We start from the raw sequence: 23,002 nt of genomic DNA, 5'->3' as shown, positions 1-23,002 counted from the left end.
TAATCCTCTCTGGCTTCACAATTCTATTATAATAAAAATATAGTATATATAATGCATCTAAAATCACAATGAGACATCACTTTTAGCTCAGATGGGTGGCAAAAATAAAAAAGACAGGCAATAACAAGTGTTCGTAGTGGAGAAATCGGACCCCCTCATACATTGCTGGTGGGAATGTAATATAGTGCAACTACTGTGGAAAATAGTTTGGTAGCTTCTTAAAAAGTTATTAAACATAAATGTACCATATAACCCAGTAATTCCACGCCTAGGTATACACCCAAGAGGAATGCAAATGTATATTCACACACAGACTTGTACATGAATACTTGTACGTGAATGCTCACAGCAGCATAATTCATAACAGACAAAATATTGGAAACAACTCAAATGTCCATTAACTGGTGAATTAGATAAGAAAAAATATGGGATATCTAAACAATGGAATATTATCTGCCAATTAAAAAGAATGGAGTATTGGTATATGCTACAAAGTGGGTGAACCTCTGATTATGCTAAGTGACAGAAGCCAGATGTAAAAGAACACACATTATATTGTATGAATCATTTAGATTAAATGTCCAGAAAAAGCAAATATATATAGATTCAGAAAGTAACTTTGTGACTGCTTGGGCTAACTGTGGGAACAGTGAGTGACTCTGAAAACGGACACAAGGGATCACTTGGGAGTAATGGAAATGTTTTTTTTTAATTGGAAAAAAATTTTTATTGGAAATAAAAAATCTTTATTGGAGTAAAATTGCTTTACAATGGTGTGTTAGTTTCTGCTTTATAACAAAGTGAATCAGTTATATATATACATATATCCCCATATCTCTTCCCTCTTGCGTCTCCCTCCCACCCTCCCTATCCCACCCCTGTAAGGTGGTAACAAAGCACTGAGCTGATCTCCCTGTGCTATGCGGCTGCTTCCCGCTAGCTATCTATTTTACATTTGGTAGTGTATATATGTCCATGCCACTCTCTCACTTTGTCCCAACTTACCTTTCCCCCTCCCTATATCCTCAAGTCCATTCTCTAGTAGGTCTGCGTCTTTATAATGGAAATGTTTTAAAGTAAGTTTGTGGTGATGGTTGTACAACTTTTGAAATCTACCAATATCATTGAATTGTACACTTAAAATGAATGAATTTTATGCTGTGTAAATTATGCCACAATAAGATTATTAAAAATATTATTTGAAACCATTTATGTGTGTAAATAAAAATTAACTAATTCAAATATATTAATTTTAAAGTACAATGCAAAATCTTTTTATTCTGCACAATAAAGTAACTGCTATAAAATAAATTTAAAATCTTTTAAACTCAGTATTATTTTTGACCTCCTGATAGAAAACAATGATATTATATCCATTCAAAAATAATAAAGGTGCTTTATGTTCAAATGACCTTCAATAACACAGTAGGATGACATTTAGTTTTATTTCCATAGGAACATATTTAAAGAATGTGTAATTGCCAATGATTGATTAAAGAAAACATCCACCCAATGAAAAACAAACAAAAAAGAAACCTAAAGCATTGACCAACAATTTGGTAAATATCACTGTTGTTAATATATATTTCCTATCACAGCAACCAAAACACACCACCCTTCAAAACTTTCAAAAGCTCAATAATGGGCTTCCCTGGTGGCGCAGTGGTTGAGAGTCCGCCTGCCGATGCAGGGGACACAGGTTCGTGCCCCGGTCCGGGAAGGTCCCACATGCTGCGGAGCGGCTGGGCCCGTGAGCCATGGCCGCTGAGCCTGCGCGTCCGGAGCCTGTGCTCCGCAACGGGAGAGACCACAACAGTGAGAGGCCCGCGTACGGCAAAAAAAAAAAAAAACCTCAATAATGAATGGGCTTTAGAGAATGTAAAAAGCTATAAAATGGAAAAGCATTATCATTAATGTTGTAATTATCAGAACTGTTTAAAAGTAAAAAGAAACTTAAGTGTTGAAGAAAATGCAAGAACTAGCTGTACTTAAATATATCAAAAATCACTTAGCTATTTTGTCGGATAAAAATGGTAACTAATTCTTGGAAAACACCGAGAAAGATCATGAAATAGAAAACTGAATATAGTGCACATTAACTCCAACATTTAATGTAGGCATTAACTATGTGAGTAAACCAACTATGTGAGAATATTGTAAAGAAATTTGAAAAATTTAATGGCAAGAATAGATAAATGAAATATGATTTTATCTGTTTGAGCAAGAGCTACTTTAATGCAAACAAGGAATTATGCTTTGTTATTATTTATTCAACTAACACACCCCACTGTAACAGATAAAAAGCAGAAATCTGTAAGAAGCTATTTAAAATGTACTTATATGGCACACAAATATTACTTGTGGAAAGGCTATGATAAATACTGAAAAGCATATCTCTAGTTAGGAAGCATCTTCGAATTTTTTCAACCTCAGTAGCCACTGTTTCATTCATCCATCCACATACTTATTAAAAATCTACTATATTCCAGCTAGTTATTTAAAATCTTCTAAATATTAGTGACCTCAGACTCATACCCTTCAAGGTTTGGTTTTCTCTGGCATATACTGAGAATGTGTGGGAGGAGAAATTGTATGTTTCATCCGAGTTCTCTACTCGGCAAGGTCTCCACAGAATATCTGTGCCTTTCTGCTGCCAAGTTCCATTGGGAACCATTGCTTCCTTGGTTGCCTTCCACAGTCTGGAACTCCTCGCCATAAACTCTTTGACAGAATGTTGCTTTCTCTCCAAGAGCAGAAGAGAACTTAAAAGAGGACCTACTGCGTTATTCTGTCCTCTTCTGTTCCTTTCTTGTTTGTAACACGTACCGTAATTGAAAGATATTGGAATGAAACAGAGTCATGACCTTCTCTTTGTCTTCTCAAATTTATCTGATATGGTGTTGCCATATTATTTTGATCCAAATCAAAGTAATCTGCTCAATTAACGTCAAAATTATCAGTATAAGTGATATAAATTTATTTTATGGTTTACTTTTTCTTGTATTTCTCCTATTTCTTATCTTTTAAACTTTGTTTAAGGAGTATCTTATTAAACAGATTTTTTTAAGTTTATTAAAAACCATCAATCGATTTTTAATGTGTAAAATATTTAATATATTTTTGTTTTGATTAATGATTCCTTTCGCATAAGATTTTTTTCAAAAGCTTATATTTTATCTTAATATTTCATAGTTATTTTTGTTTGGGGCTTTTCATATATTTTTAGTATGAATATTCAGTTACAGTTATTGAAAAGAACTCTGCTTCTCCACTGATTTTAAAAATCTACCCTGTCACTGAAATCTCATAAATATGTAGATGTATCTATTCCCCAAATTATCCACTATGTTAATTGTCAATCTGTTATATAAAGATAAAGGTGCCTCGTGGTAACCGAGATTTGACCTTTGTGGTTTAATGCCCCTATATGACTTTCTTAAGCTCTGCTATTTCCATATATAAAATGTATTTTTCTTGTAGTTGAGGCAGGAGCAGATTCCCTACAGTTATTTTCAGCCAGGATTATTAAACTATGTCAGACCTTCTGAGGAGCCTTAAAAATCCCTGAAGACACCCATAGGGCAGTCATTTGATTATTCATCCTTTCATTCCTGGAGCTTAGCAAAGATCATAAATAACTGAAATTATTTTTCTCTTATTTGACCTAAAATTATTTAGAAAAACTATGTAGCCATTTTTACATTTTAAAATTTACATCTAAAAGCTTTAAGTTTAAAAAGCTGAAAATGATATAAAACATAAGTATTTAGATTTTTAAGGAAAATTGTTACACCATATGTCTAAATAATTCCACAAAGATCTAATCAAATGGCAGTTTGATACACAGAATCACTTATTTCAAATCCTATAAATAGGTCCTTCTCTAACAGCCACAGACCTTACATTTATCTTTTTCTATACCAAATTCCCCTCAGAATTGTATCATAATTTTCTGCAACAAAATATATTTAAAAAATTTTAAAGAATGTTTTATAACCATGAGGTTCTAAATGTTAAAAAAAAAAACTAGGTTGAGTTATCATTCCAGTTGTTACTAATAGAGACCCAAATAACAAAAATATGTTGCATGTTTTGAAAAATAATTACTAAACATAAAAAGTCAATTTCTTTGATAATGTATACTGCAAATTTGCTGAATCCATTCATTAGCCCTAGTATCTTTTTTCTGGACTCTGGCATTTTCCATATATAGGATCACATACTCTTTGAATAGAGTTTTACTTCTTCCTTTCTAGTTTGGATACTTTCTATTTCTTATCTATGTACTCTGGCTAGAATGTCTGGTACAATTTGAATAGCAGTAGCGATTTGTCTTGTTCTTTTTTTTTCTTTTTTAATTAATTAATTTATTTTTGGCTGCATTGGGTCTTTGTTGCTGTGCACGGGCTTTCTCTAGTTGCGGCGAGAGGGGGCTACTCTTCGCTGAGGTGCGCAGCCTTCTCATTGTGGTGACTTCTCTTGTTGTGGAGCACAGGCTCTAGGCACGTGGGCTTCAGTAGTTGTGGCACACGGGCTCAGCAGTTGTGGCTTCCGAGCTCTGGAGCTCAGGCTCAGTAGCTGTGGTACAGGGGCCTAGTTGCTCCACGGCATGTGGGATCTTCCCAGACCGGGGCTCGAACCCGTGTCTCCTGCATTGCCAGGCAGATTCTTAACCACTGTGCCACCAGGGAAGCCCCGGTTTGTCTTGCTCTTGATCCTTGTGGCTTTTGTAATTTTTGTTTCTAATTTTTTGTGTGATTTTGTGATTTTTTTTTTATTCCTGATCTTTATGACTTTTGTGATTTTTTTGGCTTTTTTTGTTTTTTTGGCTTTTGTGATTTTTTTGGCTTTTTTTGTTCTGATTTTTGGGGAAATCTTTCAATCTTCATCACTGAGTATGATTTTACTTGTGGGTTTTTCATAAATGCCAGTTATCATGTTGAGTAGGTTTCTTTCTATTCCTATTTTTCTGAGTATATTTTTTTTATCATGAAAAGGTTTTAAATTTTTTCAAAGGCCTTTTTCCCCACATTATTGAGATATAACTGACATATAGTATTGTGTAAATTTAAAGTGTACAACATGTTGATTTGTTATATTTGTATATTACAAAATAATATTAGTTAACACTTCCACAACATCATTTTTTGTGGTGAGAACATTTAATATCTACTCTCTTAGCAACTTTCAACTATTAATATATTATACAATATTATTATGTCAAAGGCCTTTTATGCATAGATTGAAATGATTATTGATTTTTTTCTTCATTCTATTAATGTGGTGTATTACATTGATTTATTTTCTTTTTTGAACCATTCTTGGATTCCTGGGATAAATCCCTCTTGGTCATGGTGTATAATCCTTTTAATATGCTGTTAGATTCAGTTTGCTAGTATTTTGTTAAGGATTTTTGTATCTGTATTCCTAAGGGATATTTGTAATGTCTTTTCTTTGTGATGTTTTACTGACTTTTGTATCAGGGTAATGCTGGTTGCATAGAATGAATTAGGAAGTGTTTTTTCCTCTTCTATATTTTAAACTAGTTTGAGAAGGACAGGTATTAATTCTTATTTAAATGTTTGGTAGAATTCACCAGTGAATCTGTCTGTTCTAAACTTTCTTTGTTGTGAGGTTTTTGATCGCTGATTTAATCTCTTTTCTTTATTATAGATCTGTTGAGATTTTCTGTTTCTTCTTGAGTCAGTTTAGGCAATTTGTGTATTTCTAGGAATTTTTCCAATTCATCTAGATTATCTAATTTGTTACTGGGCCATTGCTTATAACAGTTTTATTTTATAACCATTTTATAACCATTTTTATTTCTATAAAGTTAATAATGTCTTTACCTTTCTTTCTGATTTTAGTTATTTATGTTCTCTTTCTTTTATTCATTGTCAATCTAGCTAAAAGATGGATTAATGACATTTAATTTCTACTTTGCAATATATGTTATTTCTGAATATCTCAAGTAGATCAAAATTGCCTATTTCTTGGGCCATGGTTTGCACTTAACAGATATACGTGTAAGACAGGAAAAAACACAAAGTTCTTCTAACTCTCCCCATATTCTATAATCCCACCTGAAGTTTTTCTAATGCATTATGGTTTTTCACACCTCTGGAATTTTCTATGTACTTGACGCTGCCAAGAATGCCTTTACTTACACATCTTGTCACACTATATACAGCTAGATATAACCAATCATATTTCAAGGCTTTTGAACTCAAATGTCACTTTTTTTTAAGTCCAAGAGAGATAAAACTACTTCACATGATAATAGAGTTAGCAGCAGAATTTTTTTCATGTGAGCCCTTTTTAAAATTTATCTTTTAAATTTTTTATTGAATGAAAGGTTCTTTAAGTTCTATAATGCTTTACAGTAGAATTTTAATTAAGTAACTCAGGGAAATTTAATGGTTTGAAATGTTATTTCCTTTACCTGTTAAACAAGAATAAATCATTAACATCCAGTAGTACATTATTTTCCATTAATTATATAGAAAATGTCAGTTTTTACATTATGTGTTTGCTCTTTTAAACTGGATTTTTATGAGGAATTCATATCTCTATATAAAATTGTCTACTAATAATTGCTTTCATATTCTGGCAAGCTAACTTCAAAGTATCAAAAGTTCACAAAATAGGCTTCGGTGTTGTTGAAATATTAGGAATTTCACTGTTAAGAGTGACTTCCATTTACTTTAATGTGTCAAATTTTAAGAAACTCTAATAAAGCGATGCCCTAAATATTTCTTTGAAAAGAGTATTTTTTTGTTTAAAAATGAGAATAATTACAGTGTACACAGCAGGAACACACCTGAGAAAAATCAAGCAAAAAGGAAAATTAGCATAAACACAATGTTCCATTTCATTTGAGAGCTTTTATTGATTAAAGGAAAATGGAAAGAAAGAAAAACAGAAAGAAATGACATGGTTGCCTTAGTTACAACTATCATTTTATATGACCACCTGTCCCTCCTGTCTGCTGCTACATTTAATAACTTGAGGGCATTGAGGAAAGAAGCAACGAAGAGTATATAATATTATCCAATGCAAATGACTTACTTTTCAATTTTTTTACTATTATTATGTCTAATTGATTAACTCCATAAAAATATTAATTCACAGACTTATACGTTAATGGTATATACTCTCTAACATATTTTTTCCTTTAATTTTCTAATTTTAAATAAGGACTTGAGAATGTCATTAATCCATCTGCATTCACTAATTCAAAATGTTTTATTGCTTGTTTCCATTATACCATATATTCAGCTTGGTTCTAAAGATAATACAGAAAACATGAAGCTCTTTACTCTTGAAGAAACTGAACTCTTATAATAGAGACATACAAATATTAACAGTTACCATACATTGTGATGTTTTGTGAAAGATATTAATTATAGAATATTAATAGCTACAGTACACAGAGTGTATCTTTTGTGTTCCAAACTATACTAGGTGCTTTACATATATTATTTCACTGATTTTTTTGACAACTGTATGTATTACCTATGTTATTTCCAATGTCCAGAGGAAAAATTAAGGCTGAGAAAGGTTAAATATTTTGCCCGAAGTTTCACAAGCATGAGGTAGCAGAGCCAGGATAAAATGCCAGTCATATTTGATTTCAGAGCCTGTAGGTTTTGTATGTACAGAGGAGAGACACCTTACTTAACTAATGAGGTCATCAGCTAACTATTGAGGAAAAGTCAAATAAATACTTATATAAGACAAAGTGAGGTATATGATGCAACTGGAAAACTACAACTATTTTATTAAGGTTCTAAAATGAGTAAAGTCGTAAAATGGTACCTAGAGAGACAGGTGGGGGCTTTTTAAGCCATTACTTTTGCATTCTTATCTACGTTTTTGTTTAAATTGTAATTCCTGAGCTTTACCACATTTAACCATGTGATATAAACTTTCTCAAAATACTTTGTGCTTTGCCACCTACAAAGGAAATTTTAATATATATTTTTCTTGATGATTCTAATCAATTTTAAATCCATGGTCACTTTGCCAACTGGAAACTACTGACTAGCCATTCTAGATTTTAGTTGCTGGTTATGATCTCACAAAATTATATCCATTAAATAATTAAATTTTAAACAAAACATATTCTGTTCTATTGAGAAGACAATATGAACATAATTCTTCTTAAAGAAAATAGAGGCATTCTCTTTTGACCTGATCATTTCTCCATGGTCTTAATTGGTGAATATGTAAGTGATTTTACTTAAAAAATGAAAACTATGTAGTATTTTTAAATTTTCAAAGAGGAATCAATTAGTTCAAGTGCAGTGTTTTGCTAACATTCTTAATGTATTATCTGCTTTAAACAGAGGAAAGTGTTGAACCATTTCATATTGTTTAAACTCCATGTTCATATTCCATTTGTATTGTTTTCTTTTTCTTTAAATATCTGGCAGTTATTTAGTTTAGGTATCACGAGTATTTGCCAATTTTCTTAATATCTGAGTCTCCAGTAACAGTAGAGGGAGCTCACAGTGTATTCTTTTGAGATTTCCTAAGTTATATACTTTTACTTCTGTTGCTCGGTGGAGGGGTTTTAAAACTAAAAGGTCTATTTTTTCAAGGGAATTAGTGTAAATATGTAATAGAAGATATAATTTATAGACTATGTCTTATAGGAATGAAACATAAAGAAAAATAAATTTGATAACTTCACTGCATATAAATTCATTAAATTCAGTTTTGGATTTTAAACATGAACTACCTCCAAGTGTTATCATTATCCTAGATTTCTGTGCCTAGCCTAACTCTTTTTCCTGAACTCCAGACTTCGATATCTATTCAGTATTTCTCCTCAGATGCCCAATACACATCCCACCCAATCCAAAAATAATCTCCCCTTTCTGCAAACCTGTCTCTCCATAGTCTTTCCACATCCCTGTTGAGGGCAACATCATCCTCATAGTTTTACATGTTAGAAGTCTTGGAGTCACCTTGACTTACCTCTTTCTCTCATATCTCAGGTGTAACCCATCACATAGTTCTTTTGGTTATTCTCTCAAAATATTTTCAGAATCAACCACTTCTCAACATCCTTATGCTATCCCCCATCTCACTGCTCATTTGGATAACTGCAAGAGCTGCCTAAATAATATCCTATCCTATCCTCAACACAGAGAAATAATAATCTTTTTAAAACAAAAGGCATATTATATCATTCCTTTCTTCAAAATCTTGTAATCATTCCTCATGTTACTGAGAATTAAGCCAACACCTTTCTAATAGCCTGTTAGACCCTGTATGATTTCTCACCTTCTTCCCAGTTATCTCTCTGACCATATTGTGGGCTACTCTCCCTCCCTAGCTGCAAGGCCTTTGCTCTGGTATTTAGGGCCTTTGCTCTGATATTTCCTTTGTCTGGAAAGCCTTTCTCCCAAATATCTAACTCCATTAATTCCTTTGTTCTTTACTAAAATATCATCTCTCAGTGAGGTAGCCCTTGAGCAACCCATATAAAATCGCAATCCACTTCCCTCTGTTTTTTTGACCTCTCCTACCATACTCTACTGTTTTTCATATAGTTCATATTACCTTTTAATACACTATATATAGTTTTCTTATTCATTATCTTTTGTCTTCCTTCTAAAATGTAAGTACCAAAGGGAAAAGACTTTTTTAAAATCCCTGATGCAGCTCAGGCACGTAGAACAATTCTTTGCATATAATAGGTGCTGAAAAAAACTTTTGGTCAAATTATATAATGATAAACTTTGATTATTTTTATGGTATGTATATGTGCTGCAGTCTGTTTTCAGTACTGTGCTATAATAGTCTTTTAAAAAAATCTAACACACCAAAGTTAGAAGTTCAAAATTAATCTTGGTGAGAATTATCAATTTTATATTTATTTGTGTGTAGGTATATCTAATAAAGCATAGTAGGTATTCAATAAATGGAAACTGATTCATAGTATAATGTACTTGGAGCAGAATAGTGCCAAAGTTTTGGAATAACTTAGTAGAGAAATAGTATTACCTTCTCACTTGAATGATTTTATGACAAAAATAATTATTTTAGATCTCAATATAACCTGTCTCCCAATTTCCCTAAAATATTAATGCTAACGGATTATGTAAATCAGATAAGTCTGCTGATATTTAAGCTGGTATTTACACTAGCAGGTATCTGATTGCCTACTATAACTGAAAAATCATAAATCTGAACTGTTCAGTTGGCTTAAAGAACATATTCACACTAAGGTTAAAGTGTGTTTTTTTCAGCTTTATAGGCTCTAATAAAAAATGATCAAATCTGCTCATTATCCAAAATAATTGACTAGTTCTCCTCCACTGTCCAAAGAACAAAATCAAAAGACTTTTGCATGACTTCTAGCAAACTACAACTTGTTTCTTTCTAAAGATACATCAAGGATGCTCAAACTCAGGAACCTTTGAATATGCTATCTTTCCCTTTTTTTGGAAATATTTCTTGAGGGCAAAACCCATCAGCTGTCCATCAAAATCTCTTCTCCCTTTCTCCGGTTCTTTCAGTGTCCACTACAGTTAGGTGTGGCTCTCCAACCTCTGTGAGCTGAAGAGATGTGTATGGCTTCTAGGCCTGGCCCACAAAACCTATAAGCACCTTTCCATGTCTTCTCCTTTAGCTGAGGGAAGGATTTTGCCCAGGGGGTCTTGGAAGGCATGAGTTAAAAATGCCAAGTAACCATCAGCTGGCCAGAATAATTGTGTGCAGCTATTGTTCTGCTATCTGAAAACCTACCCTTGATGCTTGCATATAAAAAAAATAATAAACTTCTTGCTGTGTTATCACTGAAATGGAAGGGAGTGCTATTCGTTAAGGATTTTCAGCTTACCCTAACACATGGCTAACAAACACCAAATACCTACATCTATTAAGTAGATGTCTTCTGTAATCTTTACCCACTTGCAAGGCAGAACTGGAATCCTTTGTCCCCACTGAAATACCTACATTTGTTTACCAGAGGAATTATGACATTCAATGGTAAATATTGGTTTAGATATCTGTCTTCCTCTTACAATCCAACTTTTAAAGGACAAGGATGGAGACTTCCATCCTTGGAGTCTCTGTTATAGAGTATCTAGAACACTCTGAGTCCTGAATAAATATTTATTGCTTTATTAAGTTAATACATGAGTGAATGAATCAATGGCCTCAGAAATAGTGCATATTCCATTCATCTCAGCAACACTTCCTTTATTAAAATATTAGGTACTCTTGTCTTTAAAAATTACAGAATGATTCTCTTATACTTCCTTTTTCTTTCCTCATCTTCCCTTCTCTAGTTACACGGACACAGGAACTTGTTTCAGCCACATGAAATCAGGTAAGAAGCAATGTCAACCTTTTAGAGGGAAGGTGTCACCATTACTATTAAAAAAAAAAAAAACCTGAGCAAAATCAAAGAAAGCAAAACTAAAACAGATCAACCAACCAACCAACCAACAAACAGCCACCATAACCAACAAAACAAAAATCCTACACTGATATATCCAGGTGAAAACAATGTCTTTTAGAATCCAGATGGTCAGATTATGAAGGATTTTTAGAAGTTCATCTTGTCAAGCAAAGGTTACATTTTCAAATAACTCGTCATTTGACATTGGACACAGGAGAATGTAGTAGAGTACAAACTCTAATAAAAATTGTTTTATTCAAACTGACAATTTTCTCTTTTAAATACATGAGAGATGCTTTAAATTTCTGTTGGAAGCACATATCAGTTAGTACGGTAAAGACACAGCCTTCAAAAGGTCCATTGATATTGTGTACATGGGAACAATAAAATTGCATTGCTCATTGACTGGTAGGAGTTAATTAGTTAAATCTTCAGTGCTGCTTAGTAATTTTCACACATGTCACACAGTTCAAGTTCACACAGTACAAAGCAATTACACAGCCGAAGAAATTTGACAAAGAAAAGACAGATCAAATTCAATAATGCCTACTGTTTTATTCTAAAGAAAAAATAAATAACTTTGGCTCAAAGCGTAACTTGTGTCTATTAAATCAGGGGTCTCCAATGCTCTGGGCGGCAGACCATTATCTGTCCCCGGCCTGTTAGGAACTGGGCCACACAGCAGGTGATCATGGGCGAGCGAGCAAAGCTTCATCTGCCGCTCCCCATGGCTCCCCATTGCTCGTGTTATCGCCTGAGCCATCTCCCACCCCCCTACTCCGGCCCCCCACCCTACGACTGCGGAAAAACTGTCTTCCACAAAACCGGTCCCTGGTGCTAAATAGGTCGGGGACCTCTGTATTAAATTACTCTATATTGGAGAACAAAGTGTCACAAAAGCAGAGAAAAGATGTTATATCAAGAGAAGAGCCAGAAGTTAAACACATTGCACAACAGCCACTATAGAATTACATGGTTTCAGAATATCGTATGTGAATCACAGAAAAATGTTGCATCAAAACAGAACTATAAGGCAATAGAAACGTGGAATAAGTAGTTAAGTTAGGAAACAATTTGATTATTTTTTCTGTCTTATGCTTTGAAATTTAAAAGGTTTAAAAATATCTGCAATAGTTCTTCTTTGGAATAGTTGTGCAATATTTTAATTATTTGTTTTCAAAAGTCATCTCTTATATCTAGAATTCCAAAATCTAGGTCATTTCATATCAAAGGAGAACACAGTTCAAGAATTATACATATTTTTATTACCCCTTTTCCAAATGCCTACTTTTTCTGGCTGCTTGCTAACATTCCATCAGAATGCATTATTTCAACAGAAAAGCACTCTTTCAGCTTGTTTATTATGAATGGGAATATTTATAGGTGTACCTTTCTTAAATGGTAAGTCTTCTATGAAATTTACATTTGGAAAATTGTTTTATAGGTTTGAAGAACTACTGTATATGTATAATTTTCAATTTGCATGAAAATAAAGTAATTGATTTAAGGAAAACTAGAGAAGGGAATACCTTCAACAGGAGACCGACCAATGTGAATTCTGTCTTATGCAATTAGAGACCTCAATAAAGTTTATTTTACCCGTTAGCACCACATTATATTTTCCCTCTAAGCTCTGAATTTTTTAAATGACAATTCATAAGGAAAAAAGAGGACTGATAATATGTATATAAGTCTATTTGTTTGGTACTAGAGGGTTCGTGGAAACGTAAGACAAAATCCCATCATTCTGTGGGTTGAGATAAATTCAAACAAAATTTATAATATGAATATATGATAAGATACATGTAAGAAAAGTTTATTGGTTGAACCGAGTGAGAGCAGATTAGCCTCTCTCAAGCAAAATTGAGGCAGGGCATTGAAATACAAGTAATATGTCAAGGACATCTGAGGAGAAGCACAGGGAATGATAATAGCAAAGCTTTAAGTCAGGTTCATTAATGTTAATTTCTCTATTGCCGCAAGTGCAGAGATTGAGGGTTTATGTTGAAATATTATACTGGAAGGGATAGCTGGAATTTTCTGGCCCCACCAGTCCTCCCCTACACTATGCAGCTGACAGCTCATAAATCATATCCCGAAGTTCATCCCCTCACACAAAAGTTTAAAGCTAGAACCATCTAAACTGGTTCATGTAATGCTATTCTCCTCAACTTGCTCCAGTTTCTCTCTGTCATCTAATTTATGTCATCTAAGATCAATTTATGATCTCATTTTGTCCCATGGAACACATACTCCATGGACCTCCCACCACATGGAACTCACACATTTGCCAAACAATATTTTACTAGCTTCACTCTCTTTGGTGAAATACTCATGAAAGAACTGTCCACTCTTCTTAATCTCACTGCTTCTTATTCCCTTTTTCTCTCTGTGCTTAAGTACTGGCTGTTTGTTTGCTTTTGGTCCTTCATGACAAAAGGGCTTTGTCCAAACCAGGGCTTACTATTGCTCATTACTGTATGCTCAGAGCATAGAATAATAAGCACATAATAGACATGCAATACATATTTGCTGACTGAATTATTATGGTACCAAATAAACTGATATTCCTCCCGCAGAAGTTTTAATTCCAATGATTTGGAAATCAAGTCTAATCAGGAACCATTTTGGGAAGGGCCTTCTTTATATTCTGTAAGCAGTGGAGGATAAAATTTTATTCAGGCAGGCAGGTTTTTTAAGCCTCCAAAGGGTACCCTACCCAATTTCTACTCATTTCACTTTATTAAATGCTAAAATGAAAGTTTGTCCCTGAATACAGAATATTACTAAAATGCGATCTTGATAAAGAATATAACCTAGAACTCTCTCAACTAATCCTTAGGAAAATCCTTGTTATAAGAAGTACTACTTACAGTTCTTAACTTACAACATATGCAGTCTTATAAATAATCTAAATTTTGTACTTGGATGAAGCCATGACATCAGAGGGTTATAAAGCTGAATCAAAATGGTTGGACTCAGGTGAAATACTTTAACTCACTTGTATTTTGTTGTTATGCCATTCACTTTATAGTATTCTGAGTAACATTATAAGAAGCATTGTATAAAATGCGTTATTGTATTTAATTTTGAGAACATTGTCAAATCCATTTTCTGTTATATTATGCAGAAAGTCTTGTTCATGAGGCTCTAACAATGAGAATTCCAAGTGTAGAAATTGTGCCACCATTTGCCTTGCATTACCTTATCAATTTTAACTTCTGGTTTATTACTTTCATATTTTTATATTGCCTTTGATCCGAGACCATAAATTCTATCTATCTATCATCTTGTATAGTGATTCTTTATGGAATAAAGCTGTAGTATAAATAGATGGATAACTAAAGAGTATAGAATTCTCTAGGCAATATCAGCCCATTGGAGATTTTTCATCAAGAAAGTGACTCTATAATAATAAAAATAATTTTTATTATTACTTACAAATGGAGTCAAAGTCAAATCATTAATTGTTTTTGATCCTCCATAAGTTCCAATCTTCCAACCTCTGTTCCAAATTTTATTTTTGTATGAACAAAGATCAAGAACATTTTGGAATCATGAATTTTAAAGAAAAATGTGCACAGGTACATCCATTTTAAAGGTCCCACATTTGTTATTCTTGACAGCAAATGGCATAATTATTGCTTGGTTGTATACACACCAGATACCCTGAGGTTGGCCTTAGCGTAGTGGGCTTTTACCAAGAAGTGTCATCCAATTTACCCTAAAATATTTTCCCAGCAAATGCAAGCACTCATTGTATTACAGAATTTATTACTTATTAAAGCATTTGGGTCTTTACTACTTTCTCCATGGAAAATTTTAAATAAATGATTTTCAAAGAGTACCCTGTGAAACTAAGAGTCCAGAGAAGATGGTACGTATAGTCTTGTTTCTCATTGTTCTTCCCAGCTAGATACAATTAGAAACCCCGGCAAAAGCACGAGAGGCAATTAATTAAAAGAGAACTCAGGAAGGTGGAAAGAGGAAGGCAGGTAGTTAGACTTCAGCAAGCATCATAAATATGCTTCAAGAAGCAATTACAAAAACAAATACTATACTTGTTTATGACCAATCATCTTGCTCCTTGTTTATATTTGTATGCAACTTTGTTATATATTTTGCTATTTTTCTACAAAATATATTTTATATCCTAAAATTGTTTTGGGGGGCAAATTCAACTATAAAAAATAAAATTTTCTTTAGGTTTACTTTTTGGTGAGCATAAGACTCCCACTAGTTTGTTTGCCTGCTTGTCTGTTTCCTCAAGAAACAGCCCTTGAGTTTTATAACCTATGAACTATGGCTTATCTGAGATAAATATCTCCGTTTCTCTGAGGAAAAAAAGAAAAACTATTCAAAATGTAGAACAATTAAGCACCAAACTTTCACTTCAAATCATCAAATGAGTTTAAAACTTCAAATGCCTAGAAAGGATAAGATTAGGCAAATCCATGAAACAAGTTTTAGGTACTTTTTAAAAATTTTTTATCATGGGTAAAAAGGAATATTTGCCTCTTAAAAACAAGACTCCACAAAAAGTATTTTCTCTTTTATTTTTCTTAAAGTATGTAGTCTTTCTGTTTATCTTTCATTTTTGCACTGTTGATAGAACCATAAGTGTATAGAAATATCTCTTTATTTAAAAGCAACAGGGCAAACCCTATGGCAAATAGCAACTGATAATTTCCCTCAGTGTTGGGAGAAAAGTTGGAAGAAGTAGGAATGTGATGCAGGCACTACTCAGCCCCAGCTCATTGTTACCTTGAGGAAATATGGGACCAGCAGTGCCAAATCTTACTATTATTGAGGAGAAAACAGAACTACATTTTAAAATGAAATTCACATTTGAAGAATGTTGTATAAGCCAAACAAAGCCTGTCTATGTCCTGGGTAGAGCCACGGGCCCACTAATGACTTCTATATGAAGTATTGGTCTATTGTCCTCTGAATTTATTGTTGTGAAGGGAAGTCTAAGGACACCCTAATTTTCCTTTAAGTCATGTGCGGTTACCATTTTTTCCCTGCCAAGATATCTATAAAGTTTAAAAAATACTACTGACGTTCTAAATTTTTGGATCTCTAGATTTTAATCCCTTTATTCTTTTTCTATGGTATATTGTGAGCATTATTTTACTTATAAATTTAAGTCTTCAACTCTAGAACATTTTTCAACTGTACTATTGATTTTTAAATTTTATTTGTTCTTTCATCTGTTTCTAGTATGTAGGCAATTTCTCGGTATGCTATCCTCTATCTTCTATAGCTATCATCTCTCTCCACATTTTTAAATGTCTTTGTCTGATTCCCCTGCACATTTGGAGAGTTTTCCAAGGTTCTCATTTCCAGCACATCCTTTTCATCTTTTCACTCTTGCTCTATAGAAATGAAATTATATATTTCTTAGTCTAGGAAGCTGAGGATTTCTTAATTCTTGTACCAGGTAGGATCAAGCTGTCTTATTTAAATGGTTTCCAACATTATCTACCTATCTATCTATCTACTACATATCTACATGATATACATAAGGATATATATGGGAAAATACACATAAGGATAGAGAAATATAGCATTTCTTCATTCTATGTGAGTTAAACAAATACAATAAGGCAAAAACAGGTTCTGAGAGCTACACCATTTCATTGTCCCTACCCTTCAATACCCAAAACAAAATTTAAGATCTTTTTAGAATTTAGGGGGAAATGATTAACTTACCCATCATGATCATAAAGACTATAGACAGTTGGTCTTTCTCTTTCAAACCTAGAATAGAGCTAACCTACTTTAGTGTAGCAGTGAATGTCAGGTGGGAGAAGAAATGAAGAAGAGAGGAAAAGATGGACAGGCTGAGATTTTTCAGGAACGATTCCTTTCTATTACAAGTCTGATGAAATCAAATGAATAAAATGAAAGAGAAGATCAAAATCTTCAGTGACTCACCACTAGAGAGATGGTCCCACGAATGTTCTCAACTTTGCAGTAGCAATTCCTTTTTCACTGAAGAGAATAAAGAGAAAAGTAAGAACATAAAAAAGGTCAGAGACCTTAGATTCCTATTCAGAGTAGATATACTGGTTCTAATGCTTTTTTTATTGTTTCATTGTAGTCTTAATTCTCATAAGCTCTTCTCTTATCTCATTCATCTTTTTATATTTTGAATGTCTATCAAAGAATTCCTAATCCATCTAAATCTGGTTTCTTATCATCTCATCTTGTATGTCATTTTATAAAATCTGCATTTATTAAATTTTGATGTCAATAATTTTTCAGAAATATTCTCTTATTTCCTAGGAAAAAATATTTTTTGGCAATGTCTTACCCTCTGCTTCTTTGGCTATGTGTTCCTTTCTTTATTGTGTATGAGCACAATTCCCTCCAATTGGAGAGACCAATAAGGCAATACAGACAATCACAATTTACCAAAGTAGAAACTTATAAATAGCAACTTCTGCATTAATCAGTGCTGGGGTAGGAAAACCTGAACTGTCATTGACAAATTGCTAGAGGCTTAATGTGAACAACTCTGAGGATTAAAAACTCCAAGACTAGTTATCAGTAGGCTACACACTTTTGTGAATTTTACCTCCCAAAGTTCTACCAGGTTCTCACTTGTATTGGTGTATTGGTGAAACATCCCCTCATGCTTCTGGTAGGGAGAGGGAGAAAAGAACCATTTTGAAATAACACCAAAACATTCTGCTCTACTTAACAAAGTGTGTCCTCAGGAGAAACTATTTAATCAGAGTCTTACCTGCTAGGATTTTATCACAGCCTAACTGAGAGAACGGAAATACCCGACTCCAGCCGATTCTAGCCATCCTGTTCCACCTAAGTATGTATAGGGGAATGAAGGGGGAACAGGAGGCATATGAGCCGTTCACAATCCAGAGTCGGGCTCACTGAAAGACTGAGACCTAATCATAGGACTGTAGAACACTTCCTCTCTCCCCACACCTCACCACAATATTACTAAAGGCCTATTTACAGCAGTTCCTTTTGGCCAGTACATCACTCCTAGCTATCAAAGAAAAAATTACAAAGTATACCAAATGGCAAAAAAAACAGTTTGAAGAGGCAGAGCAAGCATCAGAACCAGACTCAGATACGATAGGGGGTTTGGAATTATCCGACCAGGAATTTAAAACAACTATGATTGCAATGCTAAGGGCTCTCATGGGTAAAGGAGACAACATTCAAGAACAGATGGACAATAAGCAGAGAGAAGGAAATTCTTTAAAGAGCCAGAATGAGATTCTAGGAGTCAAAAACACTGTTAACAGAAATGAAGAATGACTTTGATGGGCTCACTAGTAGACTGGACACAGCTGAGGAAAAATATCCCTGAGCTCAAGGATATCTCAATAGAAAACTCCCAAACTGCAAAGCAAAAGGAAAAAAGACTGACAAGAAAACAAACTCCAGAACAGAATATCCAAGAACAGCAAGTCAACTACAAAAGGTTTAATATGCACATAATGGGACTACTGGAAGGAGAAGATAGAGAAATATACAGAATAAATATTTAAAATAATAATGACTGAGAAGTTCCTCAAATTAATATGATACCAAACCGCACATCCGGGAAACTCAGAGAATACCAAAGATAAATGCCTCCCCTTGTTCCCCTCCAAATATACATAGGCATATGATTTTCAAACTAAGAAAATCTAAGAAAACAAATCCTGAGAAAAGTCAGGGGGAGGTGGGGAAAATATTTTACCTACAGAAGAGCAAATAAAAGAATTACATCCAACTTCTCCCAAGAAACCATGCAAATAAAGAGAGAGTGGAGTGAGAAATTTAAAGGGTTCAAAGGAAAAAAACACCAACCTGAACTTCTGTACCTTGTGAAATTATTCTTCAAATGTGAAGAAAAAATAAAGACTTTCTCAAACAAATTGAGGAACTTTGTTGCCAGTAGACCTGTCTTTCTAGAAATGTTAAAAGAAGATCTTTAGAAAGAAGAAAAATAGTACTGCTAAGAAACTTGGATTTACATTTAAAAAAAGGAAAGAGCATTGAAGAAGGAATAAGATAAAATAAAAACATTTTCTCACTTAATTTGTCTAATTAGGTAACAGTTTATTCAAAATAATAGCAACAATGTACTTGATTTTATAATTTTATACAATATGGGCTTTTGTATGCTTATGTATGAGTGAAATGAATTTCAGCAATGATACAAGGGATGGGAAGGAAGAATTAGGATTATTTTGTTATTATACGGTATGTGCAACAGAAACAAAGCAGCAGAGTGTTATTTGAAAGTGGACTTGGATTAGTTGTAAATGATATTACAAAGTGTAAGGCAACCACTAAAAGAGTAAAAAAAGTATAACTGATATGCTAAGAAAGGAGGAAAAAATGGAATGATATAAAATGCTCAATTAAAATCACAAAAGACAGAGAAAGAATGGAAGACAAAATAGAAAGAAGAATAAGGGCAGTAAACAGAAAACAGTAAACAGTAAAAAACAGAAAACAGTAACAAATATGGTAGATATTAATCCAATTATATCCATATTCACCTTGAATGGTCTAACTGCACCAATTAAGGACAGATATTGTCAGGGTGGATCAAAAAACAAGACCCAAGTCTATGTTGTTTACAAAAAAAAATTAAATATAAAATCACATACATATTAAAATTAAATGGATGGAGAAAGTTTCATTCTTTGGCACGTGGATATCCAGTTTTCATAACACAATTTACCAAAGAGACTATCTTTTCCTTTATTGAGTATTCTTGACTGTCTTCTCAAATATTAGTTGACTGTACATGTATGGGTTTATTTATGAGATCTTAAATCTGTTCGGTTGGTCTATGTGTCTGTTTTAATGGCACTACCATACTGTTTTGGTTACTATAACTTTGTAGTATAGTTTGAGATAAAAAAGTGTGATGCTTCCAGCTTTGTTCTTCTTTTTCAAGATTGCTTTGGTTATTCAGATTCTTCTGTGGATCCATATGAATCTTAGAATATTTTCTTCTATTTCTATAAAAAGTGCCTGTGGAATATTGATGGAGATTGCATTGAATCTATAGGTGACTATGGGTAGTATGGACATTTTAACAATATTAATTCTCCCATCCATGAACACAGACTATCTTTTCACTTACTTATGTCTTCCTCAATATCATGCATCAATGCCTAATAGTTTCCAGTGAACAGATTTTTATTCTAAGTATTTTTATTTTTTTAGGATGTTATTGTAAATGTTTTCTTTATTTCCTTTTCAGATAGTTTATTATTAGTGTATACAAGTGCAAACATATCTTATCTATGGATAGTTGCTAGCTGGTCATCTTGTGAGGAGGACTGAAGTTGGGAATGACCAGTGTTAGAATTTTCTAATTCATTTTTTTAATGTACTCATTATTATATCACCAACAAAAAATATAATAAATGAAATATCATAATGCGGCATTGCTTTGCCTCTAGTGATGCCCCTGGTGGTTCAAAGATGCCTACCCCAAATTAGAAACATTATTCCTCCTCTTGACTCCTGAATTATTTAATGTATTTTATTGAAAGTGCATCTATCTTTCTATAATTTTTGATAGCTATAGTACTCATTGTCTTGTCAGTTCTTCAATATGTCTTTAGAGTACAGTTTTCTTTTGGTTGGTAAATCCTGTGTGTTAGATGATTCAACAATGAAGTTAAGTGCTATGTTAATGTCAAAATGCATCAGGGATATCAAAGAATATGGGAAACACACTTGATTCTATACATCCCAAGATAATTTGAATGTCAACATTGATAATCAATTCATAAATCTCAGAATTTAAAGAACAAAATAATAATGTAGAAATAATTTTGAACAAACATCTCTCCAAGTAAATATAAATTAGGCCCTTTGCCAGAATCATAGAGTTATGGCCAAAGCTTAGACTTAGTTTTGTGCCTTTGGCTCCTGGGTCCAGCAATGTTTGTTTCTTCCTGCAAAATACTTATGCAATAGTAACTTTGGAGAAAAAAGTTCCCTGAAAAATATTTTGGCCAGTCCACATATTCAGGTCTGCTGATTTTACATAAGGCTCATTTGCCGAATTAGAAAAAGGCTCCACTTCTGGGAAGATGAATTAGAAAAAGGCACAGTTTTCCTCAGGGCTAACACAGCCTTGCATCAAGTAGCATGTTGAGAGGGTTTTTAGCCTCAGCTGACTATCTTGACTGAGGTCCACTGGCAGGACACAACTTACATGACCTGTATAAGGTTGGCCTGAACATACTTTTCTTAAATTCACTTTTTTCACAAAGTAATAAGAATAAATTAGTAAAATACAGAAGTTCTATTTTAGGTAAAAGTCCCGATCATTATATTTGCTACTTGCTAACCTCCTGTTTTCTTTAAAATTTGATTCAGGTATAATCCTTTTAACCTTATGCATTTGAACTAACAGTAAGTTCCATGAGAAGAAAACAAACTGTGAAAGCCAGTATTTACAATTATTTTTACAAGTGTGCTGCCACTGTGTTTTTTAAATAAACTCTCACTGAAAAATGTGCATAATCTCAAAGATTATGTGTCAGCAACATGAAATGGCTAGAATTTTCTTTATTTCAAAGGGAATTTGTTTCTCTATTTTCAATGCCAGGATACAAATATATTTCCTCTTAAGAGAGCAAAATGACAGAATCCATTCCATTGTTTCTGTGAATGATAATTTACTAATCAGAATTACCTCCAAGCAATTTGTGATTTTCACTATTGTAACGCTATCAAATAAATGTCGTTATGATTTGCATTTCTCTAATAATTAGAGATATTGAGCATCTTTTCATGTGCTTTTTGGCCATCTATATGTCTTCTTTGGAGAAATGTCTATTTAGAGAGGTATCACCTCACACTGGTCAGATGACCATCATCAAAAAGTCTACAAAAAATAAATGCTGGAGAGGGTGTGGAGAAAAGGGAGCTCTCCTACACTGTTGGTGGGTATGTAAATTGGTACAGCCACTATGGAGAACAGTATGGAGGTTCCCTAATAAACTAAAAATAGAGCTAGCATATGATCCTGCAATCCCACTCCTGGACATTTATCTGGAGAAAACCATACTTTGAAAACATACATGCACCCCAATGTTCATTGCACCACTGTTTACAATAGCCAACACATGGAAACAACCTAAATGTCTATCTACAGATGAATGGATAAAGAAGATGTCCATCTACAGATGAATGGATAAAGATTGTGTGTGTATATATATATATATACATATATATATATATATATATACACACAATGAAATATTACTCAGCCATAAAAAAACATGAAATAATGCCATTTGCAGCAACATGGATGGACCTAGAGATTATCAAACTAAGTGAAGTAAGTCAGACAGAGAAAGACAAATATCATATGATATCACTTATATGTGGAATATAAAAAATGATACGAATGGACTTATTTACAAAACAGAAACACACTCACACTTAGAAAACTAACCTATGGTCACCAAAGGGGAAAGGTGAAGGGGAGGGATAAATTAGGAGGCTGGGATAAACATATACACACTACTATATATAAAAGAGATAATCAAGAAGGACCTACTGTATATCACAGGGAATTCTACTCAA

Source organism: Phocoena sinus, chromosome 10 (assembly GCF_008692025.1).
Source record: "Phocoena sinus isolate mPhoSin1 chromosome 10, mPhoSin1.pri, whole genome shotgun sequence".
Classification (NCBI taxonomy): domain Eukaryota; kingdom Metazoa; phylum Chordata; class Mammalia; order Artiodactyla; family Phocoenidae; genus Phocoena; species Phocoena sinus.
This window is presented reverse-complemented; position numbering follows the sequence as displayed.